This window comes from Solanum verrucosum, unplaced genomic scaffold (genome assembly GCF_900185275.1).
Source record: "Solanum verrucosum unplaced genomic scaffold, falcon-dt-bn FXZP01000079.1, whole genome shotgun sequence".
NCBI classification, from domain to species: domain Eukaryota; kingdom Viridiplantae; phylum Streptophyta; class Magnoliopsida; order Solanales; family Solanaceae; genus Solanum; species Solanum verrucosum.
Genome location: NW_026020368.1, coordinates 1,757,588 through 1,770,863, shown reverse-complemented (window position 1 = coordinate 1,770,863; position 13,276 = coordinate 1,757,588). Strand labels below are relative to the sequence as shown.

The 13,276-nt window shown below is 29.3% G+C and overlaps 1 protein-coding gene and 1 pseudogene across 1 annotated transcript in view; one reads left to right on the top strand and one right to left on the bottom strand.

Moving 5' to 3' along the window:
- Positions 1–4,433: 4,433 nt before the first annotated feature.
- LOC125837985 (sesquiterpene synthase 12-like) lies at positions 4,434–8,132 on the top strand (annotated as a pseudogene).
- A 1,512-nt stretch (positions 8,133–9,644) lies between these two features.
- The window catches only part of LOC125838099 (floral homeotic protein PMADS 2), a 383,162-nt gene continuing 379,530 nt past the window's right edge, over positions 9,645–13,276 (bottom strand). The window contains exon 8 of the mRNA XM_049517155.1: positions 9,645–9,656. The gene's annotated coding sequence lies outside the window, so the exon portion shown is untranslated. The remainder of the gene's footprint in view (positions 9,657–13,276) is intronic.

Sequence of the window (13,276 nt, the reverse complement as noted above, 5' to 3'; positions counted from 1 at the left end):
TTTTTTTAGTATTTTGGCGTTTGGGTTCAGTTGTCGGCTCAAAAATTCCTTTGCCTGCTGTCCGCATTCGCTTCTCGTGGTAGGAAGGTCAGCTCCTTGCTCGTTCGGTTCTTTGTTCGCTGCCTGGAATAAGGTAAACTCTTTGCATCTTTATACTGCGTCACTTAGCTTTCTTATCAATTCTTGACTAGTCATTCTTGGTATTATTGGGTTTATATATTAGAATTTAATTATGGTGATGATTTTAGTTCAAATACTCTTCTCTCATGCCTACTATGATAAAGTATCAAGGATATTTACATAATTTCGGCAGGTTTCTCTGTCCATGAATGCCGAATCGATTAAAAAAATGTGAATTTAGTTGGTGTCTGCTTCTTTTATTAATTCTAAAATGCTCTTCTATAAGGTTACCGGTTAAATGTCGTATCATAGCTCGAAGTCGTTCAAACCTTGATTTATTTCTGGCTCTTCCCTTCATTATTGTTGTTGGTTGTCCAAATTTTATTTTGGTATCCATGATCAACCGGTCTTAATGAAATTTACATAATGAGGTACACTAGTTTGCAGTTTGTTGCTATTATAGTCGTAAATCAAGTTCTTGCTCGAGTTTGCTTTGAGTGCGTTCGGTTTCAAAGATGTTTAGTTTCGGTTTGGGCTGTGTTGAGGATCGACCTCTGGTTGCTTTATTCATGTTTTTCTTGGCTTTTTCATTGGTGTAACATGACTAGTGCAGAGGTGGTCTACCAGTTTTAGTTTGTCTTTACTTGTTATGAATCTGCAATAATAAGCAAATGTGTTCAATTTGTTTATTAAGTTTTAAGAATGTGTGAAATGTCATAGTCCGATGTCCTAATTCCCCATTCACTTCGAGCCCTTCTTGCTTGTCAATTCGTATTTCTTTTTCTCTTCAAATATCTAGCGTTTAGCTTCATTTAATGCACAAAATATGTCGGATTAAGTGTCAAATACGTCTTTTTTTTTTTTTATAAAAATGGAATGAGTCACTTGGATTTGATGTTGGGCTACCTGTAGGGCATTATTGGTACGTGAGGCCATTTGATGAATCACCATGAAGTCTCTGGAAATTGTTATTATGTGTTATTTGCCGTTGTCACTGACCCATAATAATAATAATAAAAAACTCATTTTTCCCTGTTTACAATCAGTGGTCCAAAATAAGGACACCCATCACGAAATTTTGAAAAATATCAATTCTTTTTTTGTTTCTTATTTACGGTTACTAATCATATCTAAATCCTAAATATTAGCTACGTATATGATTAGTCAAATTTCGTCTTTTTCCTTTATTCCCTGTTACTAAAAATATTGACAACATAACAAATTTATTTTTGTATATTAAATATAGTTAGAATTAAATAATTTAAATACTTTGGGATGAACTAATATTAAATAATATAAATACTCTGGAAATTGTGTCTCTGGAAATTGTGTCTATCTTGTTGAGATTTCTATTTATTTACTTTTATTCATTTATTCATTTGTTTATTTTTGTATTTTATGTGTTTTGAATAGTAGCTAATAATATTGTCGTTTTCTCCATTTGTGAGATATTTGCAATAACTCCCTTAAGGGGTCATGTTATTAATTATGAGAAGGATTTAAGATGGGCAGTTGAGAAACTTTGTTGCTCGTGCTTTTGTCCCTTGCTGTTATATCGCCTTAATATAATAATTATTCCTAGTTGCTCATGCTCTTACTTAAATGTATTTCGTGTGATCACTTGAAAAATCTCTCATATACTAATTTGTCTTCCTCTTATTTTTGTATGTAATTCTATCCGAGCCCATTCGGGACTTCACTCCCACATTCCAGAGTCGTAAAGACTCAGGTTCCTTCATCGAGTCAACCAACCAGCCATTAAAATTGATGAACAGGTCCCAAAGTTGAAAGAATACGCGGTAGATCGAGAAAGTGAAAAATTGGGCCAAAGGCCCACTCTTAATTTCAAAGAGATGTATTTTGTTATTTTGGGCCTAAGCCCTCGTCATTTTATTTGTTAGTATTCTTGTTAGAATTTAGGACAGGTGGGAAAATTGGGCCTGAGGCCCAAAGGAAATAATATATTTTCCTCGTTAGTTTAGGACAGGTGCAAAGAATGGGCAGGAATTGGGCCAAAGGCCCAAAAAATGAAAATAGGCCCAAATACTGGTCCAGGCGGACAGGAAAACCAGATTTGGGCCCAAACTTCCTTTCCTTATCTATTCAATTGCTACTATGTGTTTTATTTGTTAAAATTAATCTTAAGATTCTAAAAATTCAACTCCCCAAAAGAAAGCCGTTTTGAATTGAAATTAAAACCAACTCATTCTTTAATTGACCTTAATATTTATTATATTTCACTTAAGTAAATACTCTTATAATACTTTCCTTTCCCTTAAAAAATGATTTCAAGTTTCAAATTCTTTACTTTCGTAACTTAGTCATGTATGCTCAAGTTAATCTACTTTAGCCAAATAATTAGTTGTCGGATAACCGCATTAGCGGATATTCTAGGTGCCTTAAAAACCTTCCTAGAATATTAATAGGAACCTCGAACCCCCTTAATAGTTTTTAATAGATTTACTGTTTTAGTCTTTTGAAAACAATAGTTTTCTTGATTTTTCTTAAAAAATTAAGTGGCGACTCTTAAACCAGTCAAAATATTTTTTCCTAATAAAACATGGAGATATTGAAATATATTAATATTATGTAGGTTGAACAAGAAAGAGGACATGTAGCTTCAATTATTGAATGTTACATGAAAGAATATGGAGCTTCAAAGCAAGAGGCTTACATTAAATTTCAGAAAGAGGTCTCCAATACATGGAAGGACATAAACAAAGAATTCTTCCGTCCAACTGAAGTACCAATGTTTGTCCTTGAACGAGTTCTAAATTTGACACGTGTGATAGACACGTTATATAAAGAGGAAGATGAATACACAAACGCCAAAGGCAAACTTAAAAACATGATTGACTCGATACTGATTGAATCTGTGAAAATATAAATATAATGCTGAAATTGCAACTTCATCATTCAAATATTTAGAGCAAAATAAGGCATATAATAAATTGAAGACCTTTAATATGCCATTCACATCATATGAGCTGTTAATTCCTGGGGAATGCTTGAAATAAACAATAGTTGTTTTTAATTTATTAAGCAAAAGTGTGGTTGGTTTGTCTTTTTTCTCTCATGTTCATTTTCAAAAAATATACAACACTTAGAGTTGTATTAAATCCTGTTTTTATTTCATTTCCAGCTTATTAATTTGGATAGTTGTTAATTATCATCACTTTATAATGTACTGTAATCGTATTGTATTTGTATTGTATTGTTATCATAATAAAGTTTGAATAAATTGTATCTTTGTTGCGGTTCAATAAATTTTTTATTGTTTAGTTGGATTCATGTATTGTACAGTATAATAATTATTTAATTTACTATAATTTCCATTGTTGTTGTAAATATTAGATTCATTAATAGGATACAATCAAACTAAACGACGATTACAAAAAAAGTCAACTAGAAGCACTGATCATGACTCGTCAATATTAACTCGTACCACTCGTAAAGAAATTAATCATTAAATTGAATTCGTTCACTAATGATGATATTGTTGAAGAATGAAAAATTCTTGCAGTGATGGTAATGAGATGTGTTGTCTCCTTATAAGGCTTGGACAATCCTATTCTTTTGAGCTAGCTTTAGAAGTGCGACTTAAGCCCAAAATCTAATTTTACATGATATCAAAGAAGGAACTATCTCAGCCAATATTGAGTTCCCAAATTAAATAATACATGCTTCAGGTGTTCAATGTTTTTTTAATTAAACTGTCTCCAATGATCATTGATATGAAAAGGTTACATCTTGGAATTTGGCATACCAATCTTAATACATCTTATGGTAAAGTTAGATAAACTCTATTTATTAACACAAAATCTGGAGGGAGTCTAAGCTAGCTATGCAATGACTCAGAAGGTCCTTTTTTGAATTTTTTAATAAAATTATCGTTTTACCCCTCCCGATATTGATTCTGAGTTGTTTTGATTGATTTTTAAACTGATTTTGAGTTTTGAATGAAAAGTTATGAATTATGAAGATTATGGAAGTTTGAAAGGATAAAATTTGTTAAAAAGTGATTTTCGATGTCTTTTGGAGTTTCGACTCTCGGAATGAAAATTCATCTGTTCCATCAACTCTGGAATGTGGAAATTAACCCATGAGAGTTGCCAGTTTAAAATTCAAAGTATTTTCGTGGATTTGAGGTCCTAAGTTGGAAATTATTGAGAATTTAGTCTTTGGGTTAACTTTGGTCAACATTCGAGATTTAGAAGCTCGGGTCAAATTTATGACAGTTTCATTGGATCCGAAGAATGATTTTAGGTCTAGAAGTGGTCTTGGTTGAAATTTTAGAGGTCTGAAACTTTATTTGGGGTTATCATTTCCTTTCTTATACTCCTGTGAGTTAACACATACTATTTGTTTATTATATTGTTGCTTAATTTTTGTCTTCGAAGTACTAGAGAAATATTACAACCACGACACGTTTTAAACTTAAAATCAATATAGTAAGTAATGCTGAATTTTGGATGTCCTAAAGGAAATAAGTAACCAAGAAAAGGTTGGAGTTGATGAGTTTAAAAGAGATATTTAGGAAAATGTTGGTGGAAACTTGTGACAATATCACTCAAAAACTTGTGTTGATAGACACAATTCAACGACTAGGAATGACATATCATTTTCATAATGAAATTAAAACATCCATTAAAAATGTGACTAGGAATGACATATCATTTTCATAATGAAATTAAAACATCCATTCAAAACATTTTTAATGCGTTCCCACAGAATGATGACAACCTTCACGTTATTTCTCTTCGTTTCCAACTGCTAAGGCAACAAGGACATTACATCTCTTCTGGTAAACGTGCTCTGTCCTTGCATTTGTTAAGTCGCAATAAAAATCAATTTCCGATTAGCTTGGTATATAATGTTATTGCATGTTGATAACAGTTTGCATTTAAGTTTTTATAACAATACAAATTAAATATTATGCCACACAAATGCTATCACATGTACACGTTTTTCAAATATTCATTTCTTTTTTAAATTTTGTGCCGAATAAAATTACTTTCTCCGTTCAATAATGGTTGTCCAGTATACTATTTTGGGATGTCCAACAATACTTGTCTACTTTATGAAATCAATGGATAATTTTACATTTGCTTCCTTATCATTAATTACAATCATTTTCCTATTACATTTTTCAAGACATTGTATTTATTATATTCAAAGGATGATATAGTAAAACTACCCTTCTATTTATAGTTTCTTTAAGGCATGTGCCAAGTCAATACTTGACAACTATTATTGGACAGAGGGAGTTATCACATAATTTAGAACGGAAAGAGTACCAGAGTAAAAAAGGTTGGCAGCAAAAAACTCTTACGAATTAATGTTTATGTCTAGTTACGACTTGTAACAAATTAAATTTCTTTCTATCTTCCAACAACAAAAGACGATATTAATTAATCCGCAGATGTCTTCAAGAAATTCAAAGATCATGATGAAAAATTCAAAGAAAACCTTACTAATGATGTTCAAGGATTATTGAGTCTACATGAAGCAGTACATCTGAGAGTGCGCAGGGAGGAAATTCTTGAAGAAGCTCTTACCTTTACTACCACTCATCTCGAATCCATGCTCTCCAACTTGAGCAATGACTCGCTTAGGCTTCAAATTACTGAAACGTTAAGCAATGATGCACATGACAATTTGCTTTTGAAATTTGCAAAATTGGATTTCAACATGCTACAAAAGATGCACCAAAGAGAGCTTAGTGAGTTTACAAGATATAAAGATATCTATATAATTTGATCTATGTATGTACTTCCTTCATATATGATACAATTATATGTTATTTAAATCCACGATCTTATAATATAGATGGTGGAAAGATTTGGATTTTGCAAACAAATTGTCCTATGTAAGAGACAGATTGGTTGAGTGTTATTTTTGGATATTAGGAATGTATTTTGAGCTTAAATATAATCGTGTTAGAACAATGATGACTAAAGTACTAAAGATGAGCTCTATTATTGATGATACATATGATGCTTATGGAACAATCGATGAACTTGCACCTTTCACCGTTGCAATCCAAAGGTATAAAACAAAAACTTTATAAGTAAATTAACTTTCTTTTACAATCCCTCATTAATGAATATGAAAAATTAAGCATGTATTTATGGTGTTATTGTGAAATTAATGTACAAGACATAAATTAAATCGATTTATTTGTAATTTTTAGATGGGATATCAGTGCAATTAATTCAATCGTGCCATATTTGAGACCTGCTTATGAAGGCCTTCTAGACGTTTATAGTGAAATGGAACAAGTATTGGCCAAAGAATGTAAATCAGACCGTTTATACTATGCAAAACATGAGGTAATATTATTGCTTAACCAACCACAAATATATGTTAGTTAAGTAATATGCTGAATTTTAGTAGTCCAATTGGATGACTGTCTGAATTTTCAACTTGATTTTCCCACGTTATAATGAATTTCCTTTAACCACTCCCCATTCCCCTCCCCTATGTATAATTCAAAAAAATAAATGAATACTTTTGGGACTTAATTATTATCTAGCTAACATTACTTCTAATTAATTCTTTTTAGATGAAGAAGTTAGTGAGTGCCTATTTTAAGGAAGCCCAATGGTTAGATGCTGGCTATATTCCAAAATGTGAAGAGCACTTGGAGAATGCACTTGTAAGCTCTGGCAGTCTTATGGCAACAACTTCTTCCTTGATTTATACCCAAACAAACTTATGAATGGTTTATGAATGAGCCTTTGATTGTAAGAGCATCCTCAATGATTTGTAGAGCAATGGATGATATTATTGGACATGAAGTAAGTATAACTTCTCACGGGCAAGTTAGACATTTGGCCGGTTGATGAGAAAAAAATACTCCCTTCGTTTCATAATATTTGTCATGTTTTATTTTTCGAGAGTCAAATTATATTACTCCCTCCGTTTCAAAAAGAATGTCCTTGTTTGGCTTGGAACGGAGTTTAAGAAAAGAAAGAAGACTTTTTAATCTTGTGGTTCTAAATTAAAGTTATGTCAAATGTACCAAAATGCCCTTTAATCTTGTGGCCTTAAACGTTAAAGTGTTGCCAAAAAAGGAAAGGGGTCATTTTTTTTGAAATAGACTAAAAAGGAAATAAGGCCATTCTTTTTGAAATGGAGGGAGTAATTTTTTATCAACATTTTGAGATATGTTTTTTGACCATATAAATATGAGGAAAATGATAACTTGAAGTACTTTTTTTTTTATCGGTTTTTGAATATTTAAATTATACTTTTAAAATATTAAATTAATATGATTCACTTTAACTCTTAAGATTAGTCAAATTGACATTCAAGAAGTGAAATATGACATGTAATAGGGGATTGTGGGGGTGGGTGGGGGGTTGGGGGGGTTGGAGTAATTTATCCACACGACAAATATACAAAAAATATATACACTAATATGTCTCAAAAATATATATTATAAACTAATAGACAAAACACATATATTTGTTAGCTACAATTTTCTTGAATGACTATTTATGTCAATTTCTCCCTCTTTTAATCCATATACGTAGTAACTTCTTAATAGCATGAAAACAAAATATATAGAACAGTTCGGATTTGCTTCAAATATACCTCCATAAGTATACAGATGGAATAAATTGTATAAAGTGGATTTACATTAAATTGACTTAAGAATTAACTAAGAATCTTACAATATGATAAAAGGAAATGCTAAAACTATGGTGGTTTAGTTATACTGAAGATGTTGATATTTATTTCATGTAGGCTGAACAAGAAAGAGGACATGTAGCTTCAATTATTGAACGCTACATGAAAGAATATGGAGCTTCAAAGCAAGAGGCATACATGAAGTACCATAAAGAAGTCATCAATGGATGGAAGGATGTCCTTGAACGAGTTTTAAATTTTGCACGTGTGATGGACATGTTGTACAAAGAAGAAGATGCATATACAAACTCCAAAGGCAAACTAAAAAATATGATTAGCTTGTTACTAGTTGAATCTATCAAAATATGAAAATAATTATGAAATTACACCATCAAGGAATTGGAGCAAAATCAGCCATACAATAAATTGAAGATCTTTTATTTATATGTGATGCATATTGTATTGTATTGTATTGCATTATTTTATAATTATATACTTTAAATAAATGGTATCGTTTGTTTTGGTTTAATAGCACGTTTGGTTGATTGTATCGTGCAATAATTATTAAATTGACTAAATTATCCTTCATTATTATAAATATCAAACTTATCAACAATTACTATAAAAAATAATTGAATACGATTTGTTCTTGGAAGGTTTGAATTTGATAGAATTGGGACAAGAATAAATTATGCATCCAATTAATTTAAAAGCTTCTTAATTTAATAATGTAAATTAATTAATTTGAAATAAATAATTTAAGTATATCAATTAAGTTATGAATTAACTGATTTAAAGAAAGAAAAAAACACAACACTTTAACTTAAATTCGTGCTTAAATATAGAAAACATATTCAAAATTATACAAAATATATATACCATATATATAAACACCTTATATTGTTTATTACAAAATGGCAAAATTGCTCTGAAAATATTTTTGACTTTTTGTAAAAAATAATTGTTTTAACTTATTTGAAATTGACAAAGTTTGAAGATTACTTAAATTATGAATCGGGCAAAAATTGAATGTCAACATGAATTGATTCTTTTCAAAGTAAATACATGAGTACCTCAGTTAGTGTTACCATTTTAGATTTCACGTACCTTATGTAAGTTTACCATTCTAACTTTAGTATTCTCTTGAAGTCAAGTTTTCTATAAAATTTATTTTAATTAATTAATTAATTAAACAGTGAACATGAATTATATTAATCATTTAGTTTTCCTATGTCGGTCAAATGTATACTTTCAAGACTAATAATTCTCAAGGATAAAATAGGAAAATCTCCGCTTTCAACCATGAAACAGTTCAACAAACGGGATGATAAAAATCATATTTGAATTAAAAAAAATAAATTAATACTTTCAATAAAAACATTTTTGCTCTTTTCGTTCACAACTTATTCATTGAGTTAAAAAAAAAATCATTCAACTTTTCTTTTAATTTGAATATTTTCATAACGACATTGGAAATAACTCGCACCCATTAATATTTACCCCTTTAGACCCAACTCAATTTTCAAAAAAAAAAAAAAAAAAAAACTCAATCCCTTTTTTATTCCGTCATTGTGAATGTGATCGGCTGCATTTTAGAATTCTATATTTTTGTTGAATCAATTGAAAACCTTTCGCCATCGGGCACTTCTAATTTAACCTTTATATCATTTTGCTTGTTGGCTACATTTACCCTTTGACGTTTCAAGAGTAAGGTATCAAAGCTGTTGTTCTCCTCTATTTAAATCAAGAATAAGTTAGAAATTTTGAAGAAAAAACAAACATTTTACGATAGAATTGAATAAAATTAAGCCGATGATGGAATAAATGAGTAGGGACTGAGTGTTTTTTAGTTGGGTGGGTTTGGACTTTGGAGTGTTAAAAATTAATGGGTGGGAATTTTATATTTAATAGTTGGCAGTATTTAAATTAAAAATAAAATCAAATAATTTTAATTCAGTGAATATGAATTCGTTAATGAAAAAACCCAAATATGTATACTCTATTGGTTAGATAATGAGAATATATATATAAATCACCTTATTGACGAAATAATATATATCAATTCTTAATCGCAAAATGAGTAAGTATATCTGATTCTTTTTCCTAAAACAAATCTCCCTGGCAAGTATAAATATAATTAATAAACACTAGAAAATTCTAACAAACTTTGTCTCTGACCAGTAGAGGTGTACAAAATCGAACTGAAAACCGAACCAAATTACAAATCGAGTCAACCCGAAAAAAAACCCGACTAGTGGTTTGGTTTGACTTGGTTTGGTTTTGAAAAAAACAACCCGACTATATTTGGGTTGGTTTGGTTTTAACTAAAAAAACCAACCCGACATTTTATATATAATTTTAAAATTTTATTTTATACATAAAAATATTTACTTTGATATAATTTTTAAATATTTCTTATACTTTTTCATAGTTTTTATCTTTTAATATATTATTTCAAATTTGAAATTTAGAATTATGAATGGACCAATAAAGATTATAGTCCACAGATGTTGGTAATTATAATAAAACTTAAATCAAAATCAAATTAATATTAATGCAAAAAGAAAATCAATTCAACACTAAGAATGACAATAATATTGAATATTTGTTCTTTAGTTTTACATTGGTTTAGACAATTAAAATACATAATCTAATTTTAATTTCCTTTAATATTTAGTCATGTAACTAATACTTATTAAACTTAATTTTAACATGATTTAGTACTTTTAAATTATGATCATTTTCATTATGACTTGTTAATTTGCAATATTTGTTTTACGCGATTTCATTATTGTTATTTTTGTTTGATATTTTAGTGTCATTAATCATATCAGATTGTGTTGTATTTTTAAGAAACATCTTAGATAGTTGTATTTTGGTAGGACTAAAGAAATATTTGAAGTACTAGTAAATTATATGTTTGTATGAATACTTTACCTAAAAAACCCGAAAAAACCGAAAAAACCTGAGGTTGAAAAACCCGAATTTTATTAGTTTGGCTTGGTTTATAAATTTAAAAATCTGACACAAATAATTTGATTTGATATTTGAAAAATCCAAACCAATCCGACCATGTACACCCCTGACCAGCATAAACACTAGAAAATTCTAAACAAGTTTTATGTCTTTGATTTGATTTGAAGAAACATGGCGGCGTGGACTGTGGAATATCACCGTATATCCCTTTTATTCATTCTCTGATTTGGATTTTGCACTCTCTTAATAAATAATAATTAATTTACATATTTTATTATAATATTCATATTAATTATTATATAGTTTTAGGTCTTGTCAGATAATTTGGGGCACTAAGTAATTAATGTTAAAAATAAAACAGAGTTTTTTTAAAAAAAATTTCTTGATATCTTAAAAATGACAAGTAAAGATAAAAATTTATTTTTAAAATAATGGACAAGTAAAATAAACGAAGGGGGTAATTTATTTTTCCTACTAATCAAACATAAAAATAGTTTTAAAAATATGACGTACCAAAAACTCCCTAAATGTTGAATGTTTCAACTTTTACCTTCTTCACCTGACAAAGGAACACATTATTTTAAACATTTTTATGCCATATTTACTGACTAATTGTACATTATAAGAAGAAATTTCAAACCAAATTTAGAATTTTATGAAAGTACATGGTTTCAAATGGAAGACTTATCCACAAAATGATCTTGCTGATTTCAAAGACTTTATACTAGATATTTTTAAATAAAATTAATAAAAAAATAGATTTTGATTTTAACTAAAAACAGGAAGAATGGTGTATCAGAAAATTAGTGGTAGATAAAATAGATACTTCAAAATACACATGTAAAATAAAAACAATACTTTCATAGTTGATAAATAATTTTGACTGATTTTATGCTTAAGAATTGTACGATTTTAAATTTTAGTAAGTACTTTTATTTTCACTATGTTAGCAGAGATTCACGTTTCCATCTTCAATAATCATCTAAATTAATAATAAATAAATATAGAAGTACATTAAAATGCACTTTTTGTTTACATCAAATCTCACTATTGGACAATGGTTAATTCAAAAATTAAGGTTAAGATATGTATTAATCATCTATGATTTAGTAATTATTGTATAAATTAAAACATGTGTCATCATATACTTATTGGGTTAATGTAAATATCGTGTGCTCATAAATTTTTAAGCAATTAAACCTAATAATTTTATAAGAATATTAATAAATAATAATTCAAGTAAATTATAAAATAGAAAAATTGAAATTCTTTCAGAAATAATTCTAGGACAATTCACAGGAACACATAAAAGAAGCAAAACTTTAATGCTTGATGAATCATAAAGGTACGACTCCATTTAGTGAATAGTGTGTAAATGTTAATTATTATACGAATCTCTCAATATTTACAAGTAAGTTTCTTTCTAAAAAAATTTACCAGGCTAGAAAGTCTGAAGAATTTTCTGAAAATTTTGATTAACTATGAACTCTCGAAGAAAAAGAGTAAAAAGAACAACAACGAGTATATAATCTATAAATAGGAATTCGATTCCTTTTTATTATTATCTGATGCAGACACAGGTAACTATGATCGTCATTTCGACGCATCGTTGATCTAGTGAGCAGTTCAGAGTCTGTTGGTGAGCCTCCTTGCTTTCCGGAGGATCCATTTCATTGCTTTCTAGTTTAGTTTATTAGGATGTTGTGGGATCTGTCCCAACATCCATCTCAGTTGTTATTAATCTTATTCATTTCATAGACAGTCAGATGTTAGTTCTTTAATCTTATTCATTTCATTTGTATTGTTTAAGACTTGAGTTTGCCTTAATGGCCAGTTGAATGTTCCTTTATAACATTCTAGTTACTTCATAAATGTGTATGTGATGAGTTAAGTCTTCCGCTGAGTTAGTAAGTCAGGCCAAGGGTTCACTTGAGGCCAACAATGGTCTTCGAGTGCCAGCCATATCCAGGGTGTAGGCCTGAGGCGTGACATCCCCCCCCCCGAAATAATTTTTTGTTAGGTATGTACATATAGTTTTAGGAACTTTTTTCTACTTGTGTACTGAATATAACATAGATCAAAATTTTATTTTAAAAAAAGGCGGCATCAAGTAAAAAATATTTTTGATATGTATATATCTAACACAAAACGAAAAAAAAAATTGGAAGCGGAGGGTTAGGTGGAGTGGATAGAATTATCTTTTTTTTTTAAAAAATAAAATAATATCTAAATTAGTATTTGGGGGGGGGGGGGGGGGGGTACGGTGAGAGAAAGTGATGGAGTGGGTAGATAAAAATATTTTCATTTTATTTTATAATTTTTTTTGGATAATAATTTTTTTAATTTTTAATTTTAACTAATACTGATAATTCATTTATTTTTTATTAAGGTTAAATGGTTTGTTCATGTGGAGTGTAATGTGACAATTTTTAAAAAAACGGAAAAGGATCAAAATTGCTCCTAAATTATGTGAAATAGATCACTTATACCCTTCATTACATTTTGGGATAAAAAATGCCCCTTCTGTTATCCTAAGAGACCACAA